This window comes from Ixodes scapularis, unplaced genomic scaffold (genome assembly GCF_016920785.2).
Source record: "Ixodes scapularis isolate PalLabHiFi unplaced genomic scaffold, ASM1692078v2 PGA_scaffold3__209_contigs__length_174095766, whole genome shotgun sequence".
Taxonomy (NCBI): domain Eukaryota; kingdom Metazoa; phylum Arthropoda; class Arachnida; order Ixodida; family Ixodidae; genus Ixodes; species Ixodes scapularis.
The window spans coordinates 86,983,620-87,007,584 of record NW_024609868.1 but is presented as its reverse complement, the minus strand read 5'-3'; the positions used below and the strand labels follow the sequence as shown (position 1 = coordinate 87,007,584).

At 47.2% G+C, this 23,965-nt stretch overlaps 1 pseudogene; it reads left to right on the top strand.

The window, feature by feature from the left end:
- Positions 1–7,181: 7,181 nt before the first annotated feature.
- Positions 7,182–7,854, top strand: LOC121837225 (annotated as a pseudogene).
- Positions 7,855–23,965: the final 16,111 nt, after the last annotated feature.

Below are 23,965 nucleotides of genomic sequence, written 5' to 3'. Positions count from 1 at the left end.
TAGATCATCGTTGCACAAAATATTGGTTTCCTGGTTACTGCGGAAGAAATTTACAGGATTTGCTCAAACAGGGGCATTTGAATAAGTGTGCATTATATTGAAAATTATTAAAAAAAGATCATCATTAATATTCTTTAAACTCTCCGACATTAACGTTTATAATATGTACTAACAGAGTCTGCAAACACGTAATGCAGTATTTCTGTGGCTTTTAAGTTATAAAGCGAGGGAATCTGACCACATTGACGCTAACGCGGTTGCCCATAAATGGGTCGTGCACATACCCATCCTTGACAATTTCATTATTTTTAGAAAGCGTAAAAATGCTACGGGGTGGCCACGAAACGACAAACTGACAGCACAGGGGTGGACGGTAGTTTTTAAGAGAAAATACCTAATACATTTTTGTACACCCGACCCAAAAACGTCCATGGGCCGGAGCGAGCGAGAGGCGCTACCCTGTAACGTGCCTCGCGGTGCCTGTTTCAACAGCCGGCGTGTAGCGCCTGCGTGTACGCGACGTAAAGGAAGCAACCGGAGCGACTTTGCAAACAAATCGTGGCAGACCCGCGCCGGCTGTAAGCGCCAATAGATCTGCCTTCCAAAAAAAAAAAAAAAGAAAAAGCAGCATCGCGCGATACGCAAAGCGCGCATGTGACTGAGAGGGTGCATATAATATTTTTTTCGCAAATGCATTTTTTTTACGCAAGGATTTTTTTTTGTTTTTCTGAGCACGAAGCCAGCAAAATATTTTTTTTTTTTCATGAAAATTAGAAATGGTCACCGGACATGGTTCGATCTTTTCTGAAAACACCAGTTGTACTTTTACGCTATTCAAGGGCCCGCCTTTTTGTAGCTAGTACAATATTTGAGCTGCTAAATTTTGTATTGCGTCCAGGTAATTCAAATTTTTTGTGTTGAACTTACGTAGTTCTTTTCTATTTGAACGTTCCCCTTTTTGAGGGCTAGCTGTGACAAACTTAAAACAGCTAGCTTTGGCAACAACCCACCAAATAATATAGGTAAGCTCTTTGTAACCACATTACATACATGAACATGCATAAAGTGTGTCGATATAAATGCAGCCAAAATTAAGTTTTTGACCGTATTTGTATCGATAATGTGATAATACCGGTATTTTTCGGTCTATAGTCCCCACCCGGTGCATAGTCCACAGGGGCGAATTTGGGGTCAAAAATGAAAGTATTTGCTTAGATAGTGCGCACCCCGTGCATAGTCCGCACTCAGTGCCTCGTACGAACGTAAACATTATTATACAGAGCACACCTTGACAAATGCCTGCTGTATTACCTCACACAAAAGCTTGGATCATACCTAAATCACTATTGATATACTCTGTTACTCATAAAATCCTTCACATATACTCACGGTGAACGATGTAAAAAAATACGAATCCTTGTATAGTCCGCATCCGCAGATCGTCCGCACCGGGCGCTGCAGAACCCAGGATACTGGGTTCTGCAGCGCGAGCTTTCGCTCTACGTGCTCCGAGCTGGCGTGTGCTAGCCCACTCGGCCACCGATCCCCCTCGAGCGTGTTTTACTGTGTCTTGAGGGTAAAGCGAGTGTAGTGGGTGTAGTGTTAAAGCAGAAACCTATGCAGGGAAATCCGTTCGCTCATTGATGAACGAATAAAAACGGTTATCGAGTCGGTCGATTGAAACGTAATGTTAGAAATGTGATTTTAGAAACACGTGCTCAAAATGGCCAATACTACAGTGACGATAGTTTGATAACTGTAAATGAGTTGTGGCATCTTTTCTTACACCTGTTTGTTCTCAACCGGTGTGTGTCAATATTTTGAAACTAGTTGTCAAATTCTAGCGTGACCAATTCCAACCTTCATTTATTTGTAAAACTGCCTGCTGCGAACAATTGCTTCTGTGATACGCCTCATTATACTGAACGCCCTTCCATCGCTTGCGATGCGCGGCCCTTTGAATACGTACTCCGTCCGCCCTGACAAAGAACTGGGTTGAAGGAACTCCTACAAGCGATGCGAGCCTTGTCTGACTGCTTTTCCTCGTCAGCGGTATCTCATTTCCGGCGGGTGGCACGTTAAGGGCCTTCCTTGCTTCTGTGTATCGTCTGCTACCCATCGACTTCCGACGTGGGGAATTGTTCTCTAGCTAGCAGCTGGCTCAAAAGGTTCTTTTTTGTAATTTCGCGCAGCAGTGTTGCGTCAGTCTATCCTCTCTGTGCCACGTATTCCCAGACACGCACGCGATCATAAGAAAACAAGTCACGATACACGATTTCACGCAGGACACCTGTTCGCCGTGATGTCTGTGCCTGTAAGGGTAAATGTTTTTACAAACTTGCTCAAAAGCTTGCAATGTTTGCAACTTCTATACAGTGCCGATGTATTCAATTCCATAGCCTAGCGTCCTCTCCATCGGAAAACAGGGATATACTCGATTAAGAGTACTGCGCCATGTCTGTCGCTCCATGTGCAGCATTGGTCTGAAGGTGTCTTTTGGTAGGCTAGGAAATGTACGTACTTGCTGACACGAGCAGAGAAAGGGCGGTGGCTAGATGTCTCCATTTAAATCAATAAGATACCATTTTAAAAGAGGGCTTTTGGTCGGTGTCATTTTGCATGCTACGTGCGTTCTGTTCGCTTTCCGGATCGACGAACTCGCGCGTGCTGGGCTGTGAAGATTTCACGGGGGCCTGCATATATGTAAACATTGTACTAGCGTTTGATAAAACACGCACAATACGCGTCTTCGTGTCTTCATTGTCCTCGTGTCGTTTGCGCTTTTTAACATTTTAATCAGTTCGGCCAAACTTTCCCAAATTGATGTTTTAATGCAAAACTATAGCCTGGTCAGCGTAGGCGTAAGCGTAATTTCAAAACTATATTTAGTATTTACGTATACCTCATCAGAAGTTCACTAGCGGCCTTAGTATACTCCTCTCAATAGCTGCGCACGCCGCTGAGCTTTATATCCAGGCGAATATTTGTCATTTCTGCCGGAACGTGTATAGCTCCGCAATTTTGTCACTAATGTCACGGGAGCGCTGTGGAATCATCAGCAAGACTTAGTGAGTGTGCGCAACGCTGCGACCCCTGTCGTTTATAAAAGAGCAGCGGTCCGGGACATGGCGCTGACTGGCCCGCCGGTCGACGCTCTTGTGATGTTAGTTTAAAATCTAGCAAATGCACTATATTTTTATCTGCGCCCTTACATGTCCTTCGTTGATTTGAGCGCGTGGTTCGACAGATAACAGGTATTATTACATACACATCAGAAGGACGAAGAAGGAGGTTGGAGATAAAAGAAAAGGGGGACGACCTTATTTATAAAGCTCGGAACCAAAATTTAATTATCTAGATTTAAACCCTCATTCATTTATGTATGATACTGTCACAAATGACAGACGATGAGGCGAAAAATGAACGGAAACTAAACGTTTACTTTTGCGAACTTGTGTCGAAAACAAAAATACAAAGGGGTAGCGTCACAAGCGTCGAAGGTGCGGCGGAGGAGTCCGATCGAGCGCTAGATCGAGACTGACTCCGGCTCGTGCACGCGGAGTACCTTTTGTACCCACGTCGGTTTCTGGAACATTCGGAGTAGAACTTTCGGCGCGTAGAACATTCGGAACTCGATCAGACGACAATATTCTCGAACTTACGAGAACGGCAAGTTAAAAGAATAAAAGAAACGAACATTCCGCTCTCTGGAATCGAACTTTGAACCCCCGCGCGAAAACACGCACGCGCTCGCGTGGCGACCCGCGTGGCAATATATTAACAGGGAAGCACGCTGTATCTATACAGCGTACCCCCAAAAATGCTATTGCTTTTTTAGCTTACAAATAAAGTACGCATCGCCGAACGCGCCGCCAAAGTTTCAGACCCAACCTTTATCTTGCTCACAAGTTATGACTGATTTTTTTTAAACTTTTAATACAAAAATGAGGCACGTTCTTGGCAGTTTGCGCCATTCGGCCCCACGTATTTGTGTGCTTTGTCGACCACCATTGAACCATTAAAAAGTTCCCTAAAAATCGCTCATAAATTTTAAATAAAATAGCGGTTCGTTATGAAACATTGGCATCTGGTTGACTGCTGGCGCTACATTTGAGCCAAAACTGAACAAGCAACAATGCGTATATCATTAAAAAGAAAAACTAGATTTTTTGCAAGGTACAATTTGAAATAAAACGGTTTTATCTTCACATTGTTTGGTTGATCGACCCCTGACCCAGGCGTCCGAAGCATACGCCTCCCACCTTCAATTGATGTAGCCTAAATTTTGGCACACCATCCGAAGGCGCTAGTCCCCGCCTACCACCATCACCTCTGGTCATCGAAGAGCCGCGTAATTCTGGCCTTTTTTTCCGGTATTGCAACGCGCAACTTTCTTCCAAAAATGATGTCGCTGTAAAAAAATGTCTGGTTCTTAACATCAATTTAAACTGATATAAAAGTGTATAAAAGAATACGGCATTACTCAAAATGTTTTCACTTAGACTTGCGTGCCGTTGCTACGGCGTGACACGTCGATAAGTTGTGTTTTATTGGAAGTATGCAGACTAGTCTCGTACACACGTTTCTCAGGTTAAAAGAGCCTTGGTTTCCTTGTTACTTGTTCAAGAGCTGAGCACCGTAGAAAACTCGCTCCACGTATACAGCCTTCGTTACCCCCCAGAAAAACACAGAACGTAATAGGAAACATCTCTTCTAACTCGTCGTGCTCCCGTGTACGTAAGCCTGCCGTCCAGGGAAAATGAAGCGTGAAATGCAGGAGCGAGCGCGCTGACCCCGATCTGCCCAGTGCAACCGGCGCCGAAAAACCGGATGTGATGTCATTTTTTAACGTCACGCGAACCCCACTCTCGTCTATTACGGACAAGGAGAAGATGAGCTCACGGGCGGCCAGAGTGTGGCCGAGGAAAACCAAAGGCAATGATGATCTCCCCGCAAGGAAGCGGGAAGTGGTTCACATACAAAGAATACCGTTTTTAAAACTTGTTCTTTCTGTTCCGGCATAACGCCTTTAGCGAGCCTGACGGACGAGACGGGTCCGGAAATAGCGCCGAGTCCGAATAGCTTTGTGCCATTCCTATTCAATAACCTTATGGCCATTCTGTACAGTAATAGCGTCGAGTAGTATTGTTAGCGGCTTCTTCATAACATAGATAGGTTATGATTATGAAGATGAAAAAATGTAAGGTCCCTTGGCACCGATGTCTGTGTGTCGGTGCCCCCTCGTTATCCCTGACAGATAAGGAATATTCATATCTTAAAAATGAACGTGTCACATGGCAATACGTGCTCGTTTTCGCACTTTTTTACCTGCATGGTGAATGCCAAACACTTCCCATGCGCGTGTGCACCTAAGCCTGTCTTCGCGTTTTTTTTTTGTTTTTTTTTCAATAAAGCTTAGTTGAAAGTACGCCTCATCCAGTCTGCACCTCTTCTTGTGTTCTCGTTGTTTTTGGCGTCTAACTTTAACCATAAATAGGTGCTGTGAAAGTCAAGACGAGAATGCAATGCAATGCACGCACGGACGTGGAAATATTTGGTGTTTTGATTCGGTGCATGATTTTCGTCTGTCTTAAAGGGGAACTCCGCCGATTTCTTCATGGTCCCCGATTTGCTTGAAATTTTGCTAAACTCGCCAAACAACATCGCCAAAATAGTATCCCAAATATTAGGTCAAAATAATTTTTTTTCACGAAGTTATTGAATTTACAATTTTGGTCCTCACCGTGTTTTTCAAACTGAAAGTCTCTACTGGCAACAATGAAAAAGTGACGTCATTGGAAGTGCAGGGGTTCACTCTTTGGACTGTAGAATTTGTTCCCAACTGATTTGAAGCAGTTTCATGGTGTCAAATGAATGCTTTGGAAGCTCGCTCCAGTCCCCGCGCTCCATCACGGAACAAATGATTGACATATTCTATTTTTTAGACTGCTCGCCCGACTGGCAAGCTGACCTTCCAATGACGTCACGGCCCTGAAAAGGGCGGGTATATTTGAATGTTTGTTTTTGCATGATTTTCTTTTGCCGATTTCGCCATAACTATTTATGAATTTCACGATACTAAATAGCATACCAGAAAGGGTAAAGGCCGGGGAGTCAGAAAATATAGTTAGTTGAGGTAGCTCGAAAATCGGCGTTTCCGTACCCCTTTAAACGGGTACGGAAACGAAATTCCAGAGCTCATTTTTTAGCTTTAATGTGTTGCATGTTGTAGCGTAACCTCAAAGATACCAGTCTTTCGTTGAAAGGAACAAAAGAAAATAAAACAATTTTAATGCTAGTTAAACGATCTTTCAATGTGCACCTGGTGGATCCATCTGGAGCCTATTTGGGAGGTCATCTAGCAACGTTGGGAAGTTTTCAAAGTTTCATATGTCGGACGGAGGCAACCCCGGCGTATAAGTAAAGCGAAGACTTATTCTGTAGCCAGACTCGTGAGGGAGGTTAGCTTATCGTGTTATTCAACCTCCTCAGGCCCCAAGTACCCATTTGGGTACTTCCGTCTAAAATTCTAAAACCAGGTTTACACACCAGTTTCAGCGATGAAACCAAGAGTACCACTTTAAATGTGGTTTGGTTTCCATCCCTGCCAAGAGTGGCACTGCACGTATGACAGTGCTCGCAGCACGTGCACTTAAAAAATGACGACTTCCAGGGGACTCAGTTGGCTCGGGCCAAGGCGTAAGTTTTTGTTTTATTGTCGTAACTATTAATATCACACACATGTTTGAGTAAATCTAGAGAAAGCGCGAGTCTCTGAGATCAAGGGATGCGCGAAAAACCTGTTAGTAACGTTATTTTGCGTTTAAGTGGCCAATTTCCTTAAAAGTACCCATTCGAGAATTCCCCGCACTAGGCAGCTTAATTAGCAGAGCGTTAACACTGGGTACCAAAGTCACGGTATGGCTTCTGGTCCGCGCTGAAGAGCATGCTTGGAAATCGCAGAGCGAGCTCGGGGTTTCAGTGCCGGTTTGCGCGGCAAGGCTATGCTAAAAACTGGCTATTAGCTCGTGAAATGTCTGCCGATTTGAGTAGAAGGGTGAAAACAAAGGCGAGCTGGTGAAGAACTTCCATAGCAACCGGAGTTGTTGTTTTGTTCGTCTTTTTATCGTTCCGTGTTTCCGGTTGATATGGTCGATCTGAGTAATTTCTCGATTTCAAAGATGTACTTGTCAGACGACAAGAATTCTCAGCTCTTCAACACAAGTAGCATTGACGACTCGAATGACGAAATAGACTTCACAACATCTGGCTAAGCTAAGATTGACGAAGCGCAGCGCGTAGCAATCAACGCGCACGACGTGAACATGGGCGGTGTTGAACCGATAGACCGCTTCCTATCCTACTACAGTACAAAGATTCGGACAAAGGAGTGGACCATCCCAATCTATGCACGCTTCCTAGATTTTTCTGTGTGCAGTGGCTGGGTAGAGTACAAGCAACACTGCGCTCAATATGGGGTGCCAAAGAAGGAAGTCTTTGACTTTCTTGATTTCAAGCTCCAAATTGCGGAATCGCCTATTCTTTATCAAAAGCTGCTCTCACGTCGTCAGTTAAATGGGAGCAGGAATCAAGTGTCGTAAGCAAGGCAAGCAAGATTATTCTTCAGATGCTGAAGGCAGCGAAAAAGCATCGAAGCGCTCTACGACGCCCAAGCGACAACGCATTTCGCCTTTGCCACCAGAGGCTGTCAGGCTTGACCGTAAAGACCACTTCGCAGAGCACGTCTCACTTAAATCACAAGTGAAGGGCAGGAACAAAGAATGGTCCTGGAAGTCCAGGATTTGCTGCGTAAAGTGCGAAGTTTATTTTCTTGAAATGAGAACTATTCTATGAATTTTTATAAGCGCTGAGACCTGCAGTACTCAATTGGGTACCTGGTGATTCTGCCAAGAATAATAAGATTTGGCTTTACACATTTGTTTTTTCCCTCCTATTTCACCCCCAAAACAAGTGTGAAGTGTGGTTCTTGAGAATCTGATAACAGTTCTTTCTCAGGTGACGAGCTAAAGTGAGCTATGAATGGCCATACCTTATTCTGAAACCTAATTCCTCTTAAAACAATATTACACAAGGCATCGAAGATACAGGGTGATCCCACGAAACGCCGTTTCTTCTCCGGTATTCAACGTTCCACCATGTTACAGCGTACGTAACTTTCGCCTTATGTCTACACACAGACGCTTAGTTATCGGCCTTGGTCTTGATGTTGGAAAAAACGCTTAAGCACGGCAAGTGGCAACGTAGACAACAGAACTCAGTAAGTACGATCGGGCACAAACACAAATTTCGGTTGCATAGATTTAAGTGTACTCCGATTTGTAACCTTTCGGAGTCGTCCGGGCGGCACTTCTTGATCGCAAGCTAGTCTTAAGTCTAAATAAAGACCAGTATGCCTAAAAATCGAGTACCAGATGACGCTCCTTCGTGTCGCCTACTACTCCGGCAGACATAATCAATCATGACGCGAAAGAAAAAAAAAAAAAAGGAATCACGATCGAGTTGGAAAACGCTGCCTCAGCGTATGAAAAGACATAGGGCGAAAATTTATCAACATGGGGGCCGGCAAGGCTTCTAGCTGGACGTATGTCACGTGAAACCCCTATAGTTTTTTTAAGGGTTTCAAAGGCTACGGGTGTTGTGCAAATGTAAGGGTCCCCTTATTTGCCCAACACCCGTTATTTGCCCAACACCCGTTTCTAATTAAAACCATTCGTGCATTTTCCCTTCTTAAAACGTTAAAATTAACACACTATAGTTAATTAGTTGACTTATCGTGGCGATTAGCCCCCCTGATTATGTCTGCCTGGCTGTATGGCTCGCCTGCACAAACACCATTAGCATAGCTTTAATGACCTCCTTAAAACAAATGTGTACAACCTTAAAAAAAAAAAATCCATCATGAAAGGCTCTTTAAACAGTTGTTGGCATACAACCAAGAAATGCGGCAATCGATGGCGCTTGACACCCACACCGGGCCACACACAAAAAAAAAAAAAAGAAGAGAAGAATAAAATTTTCTGTCCCCTCTCCCCCCCCCCCCCCCCCCCCTTCCCCTATTTCCCATATCAACCTTAAAAAGAGCAGTAACACAGCTTTTTGACATCTTCTTCCAAGCAGTTGATAAAACTCATTTGCTCTACTGACTTCTAACACCTGGTTAGCTCAGTTGGTAGAGCGCTCCACTAAAAATGGAGAGGTACCTGGTTCGATAATATCAGGCGAATTTTTCGATCGCGCACCAGTCAACTAGCTGTGTTTGAAGATTTGTGTTTGTCCTTTGTCCCACTTGTTTCCCTTCTCCAGGGATTATTATCGTCATTCCTGCCTAGCTCGCTCGCACCTTTGGCATCAATTCTATTATCATCATAACCTTAAAATGGAGCCGTTCACCTTTGTTGGTTTTAGACTGGTGGCAGCTGCTAAAATCCGTATGCTCTGCTGACGTTTAAAGCGCAGACCGCATTGCGCTTTTTCTGCACGCGAAAACGCGACGCGCTATGAACGCTCCCGCGGAAGCTGACGCGGGAGCACCCCCATACAGACAAAGCCAAGCACCGCCGGCCGCGCTTTATCAGCGTTGCCAGATAACAGAATTCTCAACACGCGGTGAAAATGTTGACGCAAATACTACAAAATGTGAATTAAATGAACAACTAAGTATATAAAACGGGTTTGTGGGTAGAAAAAAAAAAACACTTTTTCAATTTTTATATGGAAAATAAAAATGCTTTTGAACACTTTGAAATGTGCTGAATACGAAACAGCGTACTGTGAAGGATCACGTGAGAGTTCGACCGACTCTCATTGGGCGAAAGCCGCTTCGACGCCTCGGCGCGCGCATCTTGTTCTGGGTCGACTAGAAAAGAACGCTCCTGCGAAAACGCGCGCCCGCGCGCAGGAAACGCGCCTGAATCGCGAGCAAAAACGCGCCACTGGAGGGCTCCACTGGAAATGGAGAGGTTCCTGGTTCAATGCCAAGACCAGGCGGATTTTTTCGGTCGCACACCAGTCATCTAGCTGTGTTCGGAGATTTGTGTTTGTCCTTTGTACAGCTTGTTCCCCTTCTCCAGGGATTATTATCGGTATTCTTGTCCAACTCGCTTGCACCTTTCGCACTAATTGTATTATCATCTTCCAAGTGATGAATCAAAATCAAGTCCTAAAAACTGACCTTTACCTAGAGGCGACGAACGAACCAGGCATGAACTAGGCCCCGTGAGCTTGATGCGATAAAGCCGCAAATATATAGGTTAATAACGGCAATTACGTCCACAATCCTCGCCAGTGTCTCGGCTTAATGTAAGCAGCTCGGCGCGCTGAGCCGGAATTTGCGTAGGTCAGACCCTCCAGTGAGTCCGAGGGGCGCCTCGGGCCAACTGGGTCAAGTGGACGGAGGCCGTGGCCGAGGGTGTTGCTGTGGAGCGTCATTGCTGCTCGGGACTCCCAAGCTGTACGGTTGAAGATGCGTGTCGTGAACCAACCATATGTCTTTCTTTCACCACGTGATCCCGTCGCTGCGACCTCCCCGGAGATCACGTGATATTCGCACAACACAGGATTGGCTTAGATGACCCGTAGTCTTCGCTGCGGTCCATAGTAAAGTGAAACTGAACATAGTTTCGGTGACAGGGCTGCTGATGTTGTCTCTGCTGACACTTGCGCTCTTGAACGGTTTGGAGCCCCGGAGGAGATGGGGGCCCTCCCGGATATGGCGTGGGCAGAGTATGTTTGAAGATGTGTGCGCGTGTTCGCCTGGGATAGATGGCGAGGTTTCGAGGTCTGAGTTGGTCTGTTTATTGACGACGGGCTGCAGGCGTTTGTATGCCCAAGTTGTATTTGTTTCGAAATTGAGATGGAGCGAGGTTTATTTGAAATCTTTGTTAGCGGTATAGTTTGGCGTAAACTTTGGTACCTTTTCAATGGAAGGAAGTGTTGCAAAATGATTCAGTCTACGCTGGCACCACCTTGATAATTGTACGTTTTACGCTGAAACATATCTTTGAGTATCTGGCATCGACCATTGTATTACGAAAACCCAACGTCAAATTTTCATTTTAAGTATCAATCTTAGCTGGCATGAGGAATGTTTAGCTGAATATCCCAGAAACAAGTGAGTGTTTGGACCAAGAGGAACCATTTAAGAGAAACTCTAACAAATGACAGGCTCGTACGTATTCTCAATTAGGAAGGTTTAGTCAGCAAAAACATCGGCCAATCATAGTAAAATTGTTCTCCTATAAGGAGATGGTGCTTTCTAACGCGCCCAAATTCAAGGGAACACACCTTTCTGTGAGTGAAGACTTTATACCATCCGTGCGTCTTGCTCGAAGAAAACTACTTCAATTTGCAAAGCCTCAAGGCCTATTCTTCAAGCTGCGTTTCGATAAGCTAGTTATGGGAAATAAATGCTACATATATACATTTAGCACAGACTCTGTGAACGAGTTAAACTTCCGTGAGCCTTATCAAACCTCAGCTGAACAGGGAGCTGGAATTTCAAACCAAGCATTACCTCTTCCAATGGTTAGTTCATCTGGTAGTAACCCCGGAATTTCCACTCCTGCATCAGTTTTGCCATAACAGTTAGAGAGGAGTTACAGAGCCAATAATGATATCTGTGTGAATAATATTTCTGTTATTTTTACTAACATTAGAAGCGTTATGCATAAACGCCAGGATTTATCGTCAATTGTCGACTCGTCTAACGCGGACATTGTTGTTCTCACCGAGACCTGGTTGTCAAGTAAAATACGCAACAGTGAAATATTAATCTCTCAGAAACGTTTTAATATGTAACGTCATGACAGGGACGAAAGAAACGGTGGCGGTGTGTTAATCGCGGTAGCTGATAACATACAAACATTTCACATCAACATCGCTTCTGAACTTGAGATAGTATGGGGGGGTCTAAATATAAGAAACAAGAAATATATTTTCGGGGTGTGTTATCGTCCCCCAAATGCAAATGCCACTTTTGTCCCAAAGATTCATGATGCGATCAGTGCAGTCATAGCTCGTTTTCCAAGTGCACCCTTGATACTGTTTGGTGATTTTAACTATCCTTCCATAGATTGGTCAGATGTGCGTACTTCCGTTAATCACTTTTCCACAGAGTGCAATGAGTTTGTAAACATGTGTCTAGATTTTAATTTTTCACAGATTGTTGCGCAACCTACACGTGTTACAGCAACAACCGCATCTTTGTTAGACCTCATTTTAACAACATCACCCGATCTTATCTCCTCACTAAGCCCGGTCTTAGCGACCATTCTTTATTGCAGTTCATGTTAGATATCCCTAAATGTTCCAACCCAAAGCAAATTAAGAAAATATATAATTATGCGAGGGCGGATTTTGAATCTATAAATAACGAATTATGCCTCTTTCTAGATAAATATACACATGGCTTTGAGGAGCGCTCTGTTGAAAATAACTGGAATCTATTCAAAAGAAAGGTTGCGTCACTTATGAGTGCTCATGTGCCCCTTCGAAGCATATCTCTATCACCCCAGTCACCATGGTATAGTACGACTTTAAAGAGGTTGTCAAATAAAAAGAAAAGGCTATTTCGTTCTGCTAAAATGTCGAACGATGATCAACGCTGGGCAGTATATCATCTTGCTGCCGCGGAGTACAAAAAAGCAGTGGAAGAGGCGAAAGCCACTTTTTTCAACAGTACACTACCATTCATGCTAATTAATAATCCCAGGCAATTTTGGAAAGTTATTAGCCCCAGTCACAGTCAGGACGTAACGCTCAGGGATAATAACGGAGTTGAAGTTCAAGGTGATTGGTGCCCTTCTGTATTGAATGATGAGTTTGCTAAATCTTTTTCACTACCTATTACCTCTGACCATCCGGTTCTCCCAGTTTGTGAGTATCTGCAAATGAATCCAGTCATTGTTGATTGCGAGGGTATTGCGAATATTACTGAAACCCTAAAATATCAACTTCAGCAGGCGTCGATAATATTGTCACGCTTGGTGACCAAAAGAACAATAAATAAACAGAAAGAAAGAAACGTGTAGTGTGGCGAACTTGTACCAAAACTAAAAGGGTACAAAGATAATAACAGAGCGTCGCGGGCGTCGAAGTCGGCGTAGCAGCACAGTCGAACGCTGGGGCGAAAAACTGACTCCGCTCGCCTTGCGGAATCCCTTATGTACCCTCGTGGGTTTCTGGATCGTTCGGCGTAGAAGGTTCGGCGCGTAGAACATTCTGGCCTCGAACAAGTAACATGGTTCTCGAATTTACCAGAACATTACTTTACAGAGTCAACAAAAATGCGCCTCCGTGGCCAGGAATCGAACTCTGGCATTCAGCGTGGAAAGCACGCGCGATAACCGTTAGACCACGAGCGCGCTGCCTTCTCGGCCAGCTGCGCTCGCGGCATTATCCCCCCCTTTAAAAAAGTGCATCGTCCCGATGCAGCACAAAACGAGAACACAGATCCCCAGCAAAAGAATAGCAGACTCGCGAGTCGCACTTAACAGTTCTCTCTTTGACGAAAGTCCAGAGTTCTATCGTTCGTAGTAGGGCTTAAGCCGGACGACGTGCACCACCTCGGGTCGTGGCGGGCGTCTTGCAGATGGGCGCGTTCCGTCGGGTAGAACTTCGTAGTTCAGATCGCCGAGGCGTCGGGTGATTTTGTAGGGTCCGAAGTAGCGTTTGAGAAGCTTCTCGCTGAGACCACGGCGACGAATGGGAGTCCCGACCCAAACCCTGTCTCCGGGCTGGAAGTGGACGTCCCGACGGCGAAGGTTGTAGCGGCCAGTGTCGACGCGTTGTTGGGCTTTAATCCGGAGTCTGGCGAGCTGACGGACTTCTTCTGCCCTTTGGGCAACCACCTGGGCGTCGTCGCTTACGTCGACAGCCGGTTCGTAGGGCAACATAGCGTCCAGCATTGTCGTTACCTTGCGCCCATGTACCAGTTGAAAGGGTGTCGCTCCGGTGGTCTCTTGTACGGCCGTGTTGTAGGCAAAGGTGACGTATACGGCAGCACCTCGTCCCATGTCTTGTGCTCCACGTCGACGTACATGAAAATCATGTCGGCGATGGTCTTGTTGAGTCTTTCCGTGAGCCCGTTGGTCTGCGGGTGGTACGCCGTGGTGCGACGATGGCTGGTGTGGCTGAGACGCAGGATTTCTTGGGTCAGCTGTGCCATGAACGATGATCCGCGATCTGTAATCAGAACTTCGGGAGCGCCGTGCCGGAGGACGATGGACTCGATGAAAAACTTGGCGACTTCCACAGCAGTCCCTGAAGGGAGGGCTTTCGTTTCGGCGTACCGCGTGAGATAATCTGTGGCGACGATTATCCAGCGGTTTCCCGACGTTGACGGTGGAAAGGGGCCAAGTAGGTCCATTCCGATCTGCTGGAACAGTGCGATCGGGGGAGCAATCGGCTGCAGGAGACCGGCCGGCTTCGTTGGCGGTTTCTTACGTCGCTGGCACTCGTGGCACGATCGGGTGTAGAGGTGGACGGCTTTGGGGAGCCTTGGCCAGTAATACTTTTCACGAATACGGGCCAGTGTTCGGCTGTAACCGAGGTGTCCCGACGTCGGGTCGTCGTGACATGCTTGAAAGATCTCCTCCCGAAGATCGGTCGGGATTACCAGCAACCACGGTGTGCTGTTGTCGCCGAAGTTCTCTTTGTAGAGTACACCTTGTCGAATGGCGAAGGTCAGCAGTACTCGTGAGAAGACACGTGGCACGGTACCCCCACCCCCTTCCAGGCGCTCGATTAATGCGCGCAGCTCAGGATCGTCCCGTTGACGTCGTGCCATGTCGTCGGCGTTTACTGCTCCTAGGAAGCTCTCGTCGTCATTGTCGTCGCTGCAGCCGGAAGGGGTTTCGACGGGGGCTCTGGACAAGCAGTCGGCGTCGCTGTGCTTCCGGCCGGACTTGTAGACCACTGTCATGTTAAACTCTTGTAGTCGGAGGCTCCATCGAGCAAGGCGTCCTGACGGGTCCTTCAGGTTAGCAAGCCAGCAGAGCGAGTGGTGGTCCGTGACTACACGGAACGGGCTCCCGCACAAGTACGGGCGGAACTTCGTGATTGCCCAGACGACCGCAAGACACTCCTTTTCAGTCGTGGAGTAATTTCTCTCCGATTTGGACAGCGTCCGACTTGCGTAGGCGATGACTCGCTCGGCGCCTTCTTGCACTTGAACCAGTACCGCTCCAAGTCCTGCATTACTAGCGTCCGTGTGAATCTTGGTTTCCGCATCCTGATCAAAGTGTCCTAAAACAGGAGGAGTCTGGAGTCTTCGCTTCGGCTCGTCGAATGCCTGCTGCTGCTCCTCGGCCCATTCGAACTTCTCGGCGTCCTTCGTGAGGTTTGTGAGCGGTGCGGGAATCCTTGCAAAATCCCGAACGAAGCGTCGATAGTAGGCACAAAGTCCGAGGAATCTTCGCACGGCCTTCTTGTCTCTCGGCGCTGGAAATGCCGCGACGGCGCGAGTCTTCTCGGAGTCTGGGCGGACACCTTCGTTACTAACCACGTGGCCTAGGAACTTCAGTTCGTCATAGGCGAACCGGCACTTTGACGGCTTGAGAGTGAGCCCGGCGGTCTGTATGGCATGGAGAACCGCGCGGAGTCGTCGCAAGTGCTCGTCGAAGTCAGCTGAAAATACTACGACGTCGTCAAGGTAGACGAGACAGCTCTGCCACTTCAGCCCTGCCAGTACGGTGTCCATGACACGCTGGAAAGTTGCTGGCGCCGTGCATAGTCCGAAGGGCATCACCTTGAACTCGTACAGTCCATCCGGCGTGACGAAGGCTGTCTTCTCTCGGTTCCGTTCGTCGACCTCGATTTGCCAGTAGCCGCTCTTCAGGTCCATCGATGAAAAGTATCGAGAGTGGCGCAGCCGGTCTAGAGTGTCGTCGATGCGGGGCAGTGGGTAGACGTCTTTCTACGTAACCGTGTTGAGCTGCCGGTAGTCCACGCAGAACCGAAGAGTTCTGTCCTTCTTCTTAACCAGCACGACTGGAGGGGCCCATGGACTGCTTGAAGGTTGGATTATGTCGTCATTCAGCATCTCTTGAACCTGCTGCTGGATCACCTCCCTTTCCTTAGCGGAGACTCTGTACGGTGATCGGTGCACAGGGCGCGCGTCGTCCTCGGTAACGATGCGGTGCTTGGCAACCGCGGTTTGGCGCACCTTCGACGACGTCGCAAAGCAGTCGCGGTATTCGGCGAGGAGGTTAACCAGCTGACGTCGTTTAGGGTCCGGAAGCTTAGGGTCAATGTCGAGCTGCGCTGGCGACGTACTGTCTTGCTGGGGCGGCGAGGATTCGTCAGTAATTGCGGTGATTTCGGCGGGGTTTCGGATTTCCTCGACGTGGCCCACGGCTGCACCTTTCGTGAGGTGTTGCGTTTCGTTCCGGAAGTTCGTCACGAGGGCCACATTCCGCCCATCCTGAAGTTCAGCTACTCCCCTTGCGACGCCTATGCCTCTTCCCAGGAGCAATTGGAGGCTTCCCTCGAGAAGAACCTCGCCATAGGAAGCTTCATCGATCCCGACAAGTACGAAAACACTCGACCGCGGTGGTAGGTTTACGTGGTCTGCGAGGACTCGGACCGTGGGTGACGTCGCTTGGGGTTCCTCCGCTGGTGGAGCAGGTTTTCGTAGTGTCAGCCGGTTTGTTCCGAGGTCGATGACGGCGCCATACTCGCAGAGAAAGTCCATTCCGAGGATAACGCCCCTCGAACAGTCTTGGAGAGTGACGAACCTGACAGGGCCCGTTTCACCGTGGATCTCGACGCGAGCGGTGCATCTCCCGACTGGTGTGATGAGATGTCCCCGGCGGTTCGTATTTGGGGTCCTTCCCACGGCGTCATGACTTTTCGAAGGCGGCGGGAGAGCCTCCCACTCAAGACTGAGTAGTCTGCTCCGGTGTCCACGAGTGCCGATGCGTCGTGGCCGTCGATGACGACGTTTAGGTTGTTGGACACCGTTGCAGGGGCGTCTTAGCGATGCGTGGCGTCGGGAGAGTGGGAGCGCTCCGTCGTTTTTGGAGGCTCTTTACGTCGGTCGTCTTCGGCAACTCCACCTCCAGGGGTTGCCGCGCCTAGTTTCCTCGGCGAGGAGCGAGGGGCGACAGGCTTTCACGCCGGTTTCGGTGCATCGGCGAAGCTGGACGTCGCGGCGACGGCGACCGGAACTTTCGGCGGGACGCAGGCTCGGGGGATTGGGGTCGTCGCAGGTACTCGTCGATCTCCCGAGGGCGTTCACCATACCGGGGGCGCGGGTCGTTTGGGTGGAATCCGCGCAGCCCGAGTCGGCGGTATGGGCATCGGCGGTACACATGGTCGGGTTCCCCGCAGTGGTAGCAGAGCGGGCGTCGGTCGGCCGTTCGCCACACGTCGGTCTTCCTCGAAGAGGGTTGCTCCGGGCGGACGTCCTGGACTTGTCCTTCCTGGCGTCGAGGATACTGTGGCATCGGAGGGTCTCGTCGGGGTGGCGCCGTGGCCTGGCGGTTAGCTTGCGGCGGTCGTCGGGCCATGGCGGCGTAGCTCAAAGTCGGCTCCTCTGGCGTCGTCATGTTGATCGGAACCTCAGGTTGGAAGGCCCGGTGAACTTCATCTCGCACGACCTCGGCGAGCGACAGGGAGGACGGGCGATCCATAGCGGGGAGCATCTTGCGGATTTCTTCCCGGACGACTTCACGGATGATGTCACGGATGCCTGGGAGGTCGGTACCAAGGTTGTATCCGGATGTCGCCAGAGTAGTCACGCCAGGGTGTCGCTCGTAGTGTCTGGCGCGTGCTAGTAGGGCACGCTCCATATTCGTCGCCTCCGTGACGAACCCGTCCACAGTTGTCGGGGGATTGCGAATGAGACCTCCGAATATCTCGCTTTTCACACCCCTCATCAGGTGTCGCAGCTTCTTCTCCTCTGTAGCCTGAGGATCGGCGCGGGCGCTCAGGCGAAGAACATCCTCGACGAAGCCGGTGACGCTCTCTTTGGGGCCCTGGGTTCTGGCTCGCAGTAGGTCCTCGGCTCTCTCTCGGCGGTGGTGGTTGCTGAACGTAGCCTTGAGATCGGTCTTGAACATGTCCCACGACGTCAAAGAGGACTCATGATTCTCGTACCAGTGCTTGGCGGTACCCTCAAGCGAAAAATAGACGTTGTTCAGGCGCTGCTCGTCGGACCAGCAATTGTGGCGGGCAACGCGTTCATACTGGTCAATACAGTCTTCGACGTCTTCGTATTGCTCGCCGTGGAATGGAGCAGCCGTCCGCGGTACGACGGGCAGGTAAACGACGGCTGGAGCGGCCGGGGTCTCCGACTGGTTGGCCATCGTCGTCCTCCTTGTTTGCCTGGTCCTGGGTGGCAAGGGTCCTAACTCCGGGGGTAGGCCAAGGTTCCGGCGACTTAATCGGATCTCGGTCTGGTCCTCGGTGGGTTCTTGGGGGCTTGTGTTCAGACTTGCACTGCGGGAACTCGGAGGGGAGCGCTGCACGGGCATGCGGTTACCCCGCACCTCCACCAAAATGTCACGGGTGGTGGACAAAAGAACAATAAATAAACAGAAAGAAATAAACGTTTAATGTGGCGAACTTGTACCAAAACTAAAAGGGTACAAAGATAATAACAGAGCGTCGCGGGCGTCGAGGTCGGCGTAGCAGCACAGTCGAACGCTGGGGCGAAAAACTGACTCCGCTCGCCTTGCGGAATCCCTTATGTACCCTCGTGGGTTTCTGGATCGTTCGGCGTAGAAGGTTCGGCGCGTAGAACATTCTGGCCTCGAACAAGTAACATGGTTCTCGTATTTACCAGAACATTACTTTACAGAGTCAACAAACATGCGCCTCCGCGGCCAGGAATCGAACCCTGGCTTTCAGCGTGGAAAGCACGCGCGATAACCGTTAGACCACGAGCGCGCTGCCTTCTCGGCCAGCTGCGCTCGCGGCAATATTAATACTAAGTTTTTGAAAAATACTAAAATGTATTCAAGCATCATCTTATCAAAACTGTTTACCCAATCACTTAAACAACAGATACTACCTAGAGACTGGAAAGTGGGGAGGGTGATTCCTCTCCACGAAGGCGGTGATAAACATAATCCTTTGAATTTCCGTCCTATCTCCTTAACAAGCATCCCATGCAAAATACTTGAGCACGTAATATATTCCAATCTTATTACCTTTCTGGACTCGAACTCTTTTTTTCACCCAGCACAGAATGGTTTTTGAAAATTCTATTCATGTGAAACACAACTCCTAACTTTTACCCATGACCTTCACGTCGTTCTCGACCGGGGTTCCAGGACAGATTGCATATTCCTTGACTTCTCCAAAGTCTTCGATAAAGTACCCCATGTACTCCTTCTCCATAAACTTCGTAACTTAAACATAGATAACAACATACTCAATTGGACGGAATCGTTTTTAACAAATCCTTTTCAATTTGTTTGCGCCAACGGAACTAACTCATCATTATCAAGTGTTAACTCTGGTGTTCCTCAAGGTTCTGTGCTCGGTCCACTACTATTTCTTATTTATATTAGCGATCTTCCTATGCATGTTTCCTCTTCCATCAGCTTGTACGCTGACGACTGTGTCATTTATAAAGAAATTATTAACGATTCTGACATTTCTGTTCCTCAAACTGATATAAACAACGTCACACAATGGTGCTCAGAATGGCATATGGAACTCAACACATCTAAATGTAGATCTATGAGAGTGTCCAGGCATAATAACACTTGTCCATCCTACAACATCATTAACTCACCCCTACTTTCTGTTACTTCCTATAAATATCTTGGTGTGCATCTAACCAATGACCTTTCCTGGAATTTACATGTCGAATGTGTCACTAACAGCGCTAATCGCTTACTAGGTTACCTCAAAAGCAACCTTTCGCTTACTCCTGTTTCATTAAAGCTTCTAATCTATAAGACGTTAGTCCGTACTAAACTGGAATATGCGGCCTCTATCTGGGATCCCGGTATCACCCTTTCATCCGCTGTTGAGTCCATACAAGGCCGTTCCGCTCGTTTCATCCTCTCGAACTATCATCGCACATCCAGCATCACATCTATGAAAGCATCCCTTTCCTTGCCTAACCTCTCTCTTCGCAGGAAAATATCCCGGCTTTGTCTTTTTCAGAAGATTTTTCACTCTAATCCAACACTTCGTCAGACATTACTCTTAGAACCATCTTACATTTCGCTACGAACTAATCACCATCTAAAAGTGGGCGTCCCCCAGTGTAACACCTCATCTTTCAATGCCTCCTTTCTCCTTCAGACCTCAATAGATTGGAATCGCCTTCCTGCACCCATAGTCTCGATACTGATGCTACTGATTTTAAAATTGCCATTACTAAGTTTTTTGATGTTCAATAACTTTTGTTTTATGTCTTGCCTTATGTATCGTTAAACTCATATGTTTCTGTTTAAAATAAACCCACTCCTCTCTGTAATGCCTTCGGGCCCTGAGAGTACAATAAATGAAATGGAATGAAATGAAATTCACGTGTCAGACAAGTGGAAGAGTAAACGTATTTAGAAAGGTGCTTTCAGTCGCGCTTTCAAGGCAATCTGGGGCGATTGTTAGAACTTAGAAGTTCTAACGTCATGTACACAAAATCTATAATGCTACATATTATTGAGTATTTAACAAATATGTAATAAGTATCATTCTGCACATTGCCAAAAAGCGCAATGTACAGTTTAAAAATAATGAAGCTAGTCTTTCGTTTATTCGTACACACAGGAGGTATCAGTTTACTATGCATGTATTGCCACTTAATGTTGAAGTGTCAAAATTGAGTGTGAGTATCTAAACACAACTCGAGGTCTACGCTTAAAGTATTAATTTCTTTATTTATTTCTTCGTGTTTTCGGATTGAACAAGCTCGCGTGAGGGTAATTAAATGACATCAGTTTTTTTTTTTTACAAAACAAATTCCGCAGACGCACCAAAACATGGCATATGTAAGGTGTGATTTAGCCGGGTCATGGCGACAGTTTTTATCGTGGTCAGGTGCCCTGATTGACAATGGATGTGCCGTGCACTGGACATCGTAAGACTTTTACGATCTCACTCTCCGGTCTAATTAATAGTCACAAATCCGAAGCGGAATATTCACCGACAGATTGATTGTCTTTGGTTACCGAGTGTAAGCCAACTGAAGACGGCGTTTTTGTGTCCAATCCTGGAGCAGTGTTCGGCCGTCCTGGCTACAAAACAAATAAAACTTAGCAGCGATCCCTTCAAAGACCTATAACGCATGAAATGCAGTATTCAAGAAGCGATTATTTTAATTTGTTTAGATAACTTTATGCAGTTTTTATAGTGTAGGTCACGCGGCATAAATATATGCATATAAAAATAAAGGCCAGGTGACGTCGGGTTACGTGACTTCAATTTTCCCGCTAAATTTAGCGGGGAAATCGAATTTGTGTAGCGCTCACGTGACGTCAATTTTCCAGCAAAATTTAGAGGGGAAACTGAATTGGTGTAACGGTCATGTGACGTCAAATTTTCCGCTAGATTTAGCGGGGAAACTGAATTGTCCCGTAAATCCCGTGACGTCAGGTCAAGTTTCCCGCTATATTTAGAGAGGGACCTGATTTCGTGTATAGGTCACGTGACGTCAATTTCCCCGCTAAATTTATTGGGAAATGCACGGACGGACGGACGGACATAATTTCGGGATTTCGTGGTAGCGTTAAAAAGCATTTTAATCTTGAAAACATTACCTGTCGTAACGAATGCGTTACAACAGATGTGACTGCTCACTCACCCCATCTATACAAACGTAACCACACTGAAGTAAAAACGAATTCCTGTTCTGGGTTTTATGAAAATTCGTGAGTTATTTAGGTCCATGTTGGGTGAAAGTCGGAAAATTATTTGATGGTCTTCTCATCGAATTCAGTGAAACTTATTGAAGTCGGCCACCCTCGTAACTTGAACTACCTGACTTGAACCAAGGGCAGGCTCATAAAGCTACGACGCGTAAGAGGTGTCACATAACGGACACTCGGACTCCTTCAAAAGTTGGACTGTTCAAGTGTGCGTTGTGAGTGCCTGAGTTTAAAAACGTTCACTGAAAAATAATAATAATAAAAAAAATTGGCAGCGATTTTTTTTTTTAAATGCATAGAATGCAGCATTTAAGGCGCAATCGCTTAAAATATTTAGAAGACATTTAACTGCCGTTTTGGGAGTGAATAACGTTTTTTCTTACCGATTTCTCCGGTACATTGAGGAACCTGAGTGAATAAGTCACGTGGCGTCAATTTTCTCTCTTAATTCAGCGAGATAACGGATTTAGTGTAGAAGTCCCGTGACGTCAGGTCACGTGACATCGATTTACGCCATGTGACCTAAACACCAATTTAGCGGAAAATTAACGACGGACAATATTTTGGGATTGTGGGGTTCCGTTAAAAAGCATCCTGTTTTAAAACAAGACGGGAATAGAAACAGCTGACCTCACTGAGACGTTTACCGTCTCATTTGACACTTGTACAATATTTTTGTTTACATGTATATAGTTCATTTGACTTAGGTAGACTATAAGAATGCTTTTATTTCGTTACACTCCCGCAAATATCTGAGTGTGAGATACTGGCGTCTCTTCTGATCTGGCGTAGAGAGATAGATAAGGCGAACAAGTAAGCGTCCTATGACGTATGGCTGCCAAGATGGCGTTCCGAAACCCTGACCCGTTACTTCCCATGACTGTTTTTTACTCGTTCGGAAATTAATGGATGTCTCTCCATATAATAGTGCTAGACCACTCGATCTGGTCGTGTGTTACGTCTACAGTACCCACATTCTCCAAGCGTCGCGTTCCTATCGTAGTACAAAACGAAAGAAAAACTTTCTTTAGACTCAGGGTTCTGGCCGAAGTAATTAAAGGGGTACGGATTCGACATGTTAGCTTTTACTTCTTTGTTTAGCCAAGAACTACGTTGTGTCAGTACCTTAAAAGCACCAGTCTTCCGCTCGTGAACGCGCGACAACTAATTTTAAAACGAATAAAACAATTTCTTAATACCACCGTGTAGTTGAGAGGCCGATGTAGTTGTGACGTTGAATGCCTCCCGCCCCAGCGCCTCTTACGGAAGTATAGCGCAAATGTAGAGACAACTCGGGCGTGAACGGAATCGCAAAGCTTGGCGAAGAAGTCTACAGTGAATTCTTCAACGTGCATTCCATCGTCAAGATCGTCGTTCTTAGCAGACGATAGGTAGGAGCCTGAACTGAGGATACGGGGGCCTCTGCCAGGCCGCGTATAAGCAGTTCATATCCCACACAGTACCAGGCCACACCCCCTTTTGCAAAATTTCGAGTGACATGACGTTACTTCCGCTCCAAACAAAAACCAACGATTTCATTGCTTTGCAAAAGGTCACGTGACATGACGTCACTTCCACTCCAAACTAAAACCAGCGATTTCATTGTTTTACAAAATGTCACGCGACATGACGTTGCTTTTGCCAGTTACGCGTCTCTGAGGTAATAGTGCCCGCCGTCTAAAACGCTTAAAACGCGAAGCCTACGCAGTCGAGACAATCGCGGCTGAGACGCTGTGAACACGGTGCCCCGTGGGACTGAGCACTTGGTGACTCAACTATGTGACGCCTGCAGTATGCTACGCCCAAAACGATGTTCGTCGGCCACTATTTCGCCCCGAGAAACGCCCGAGCCACTGTGTTTACAGTCCAGGGCGGACCAGCGCGCCACGACAAACTGCTCCATTTTTCGCAGGCGCGTCTACGTGGCAGCCGCCCCGTCTCGCAGTGTCAAACATGAAGGAAGGTAACACAGAGAAGGAGACGGATCATGTGATCGGTCGGTGTAGTCCGTCCGTGTCGTCTCATCATGCTTCAAAGCAGCGATTTGGGGCAGTGGTTAGCAGTTAGAAAACAAGAAAATGATGGGGGTAACAAGTAAAAACCAGCATTTATTAATACGA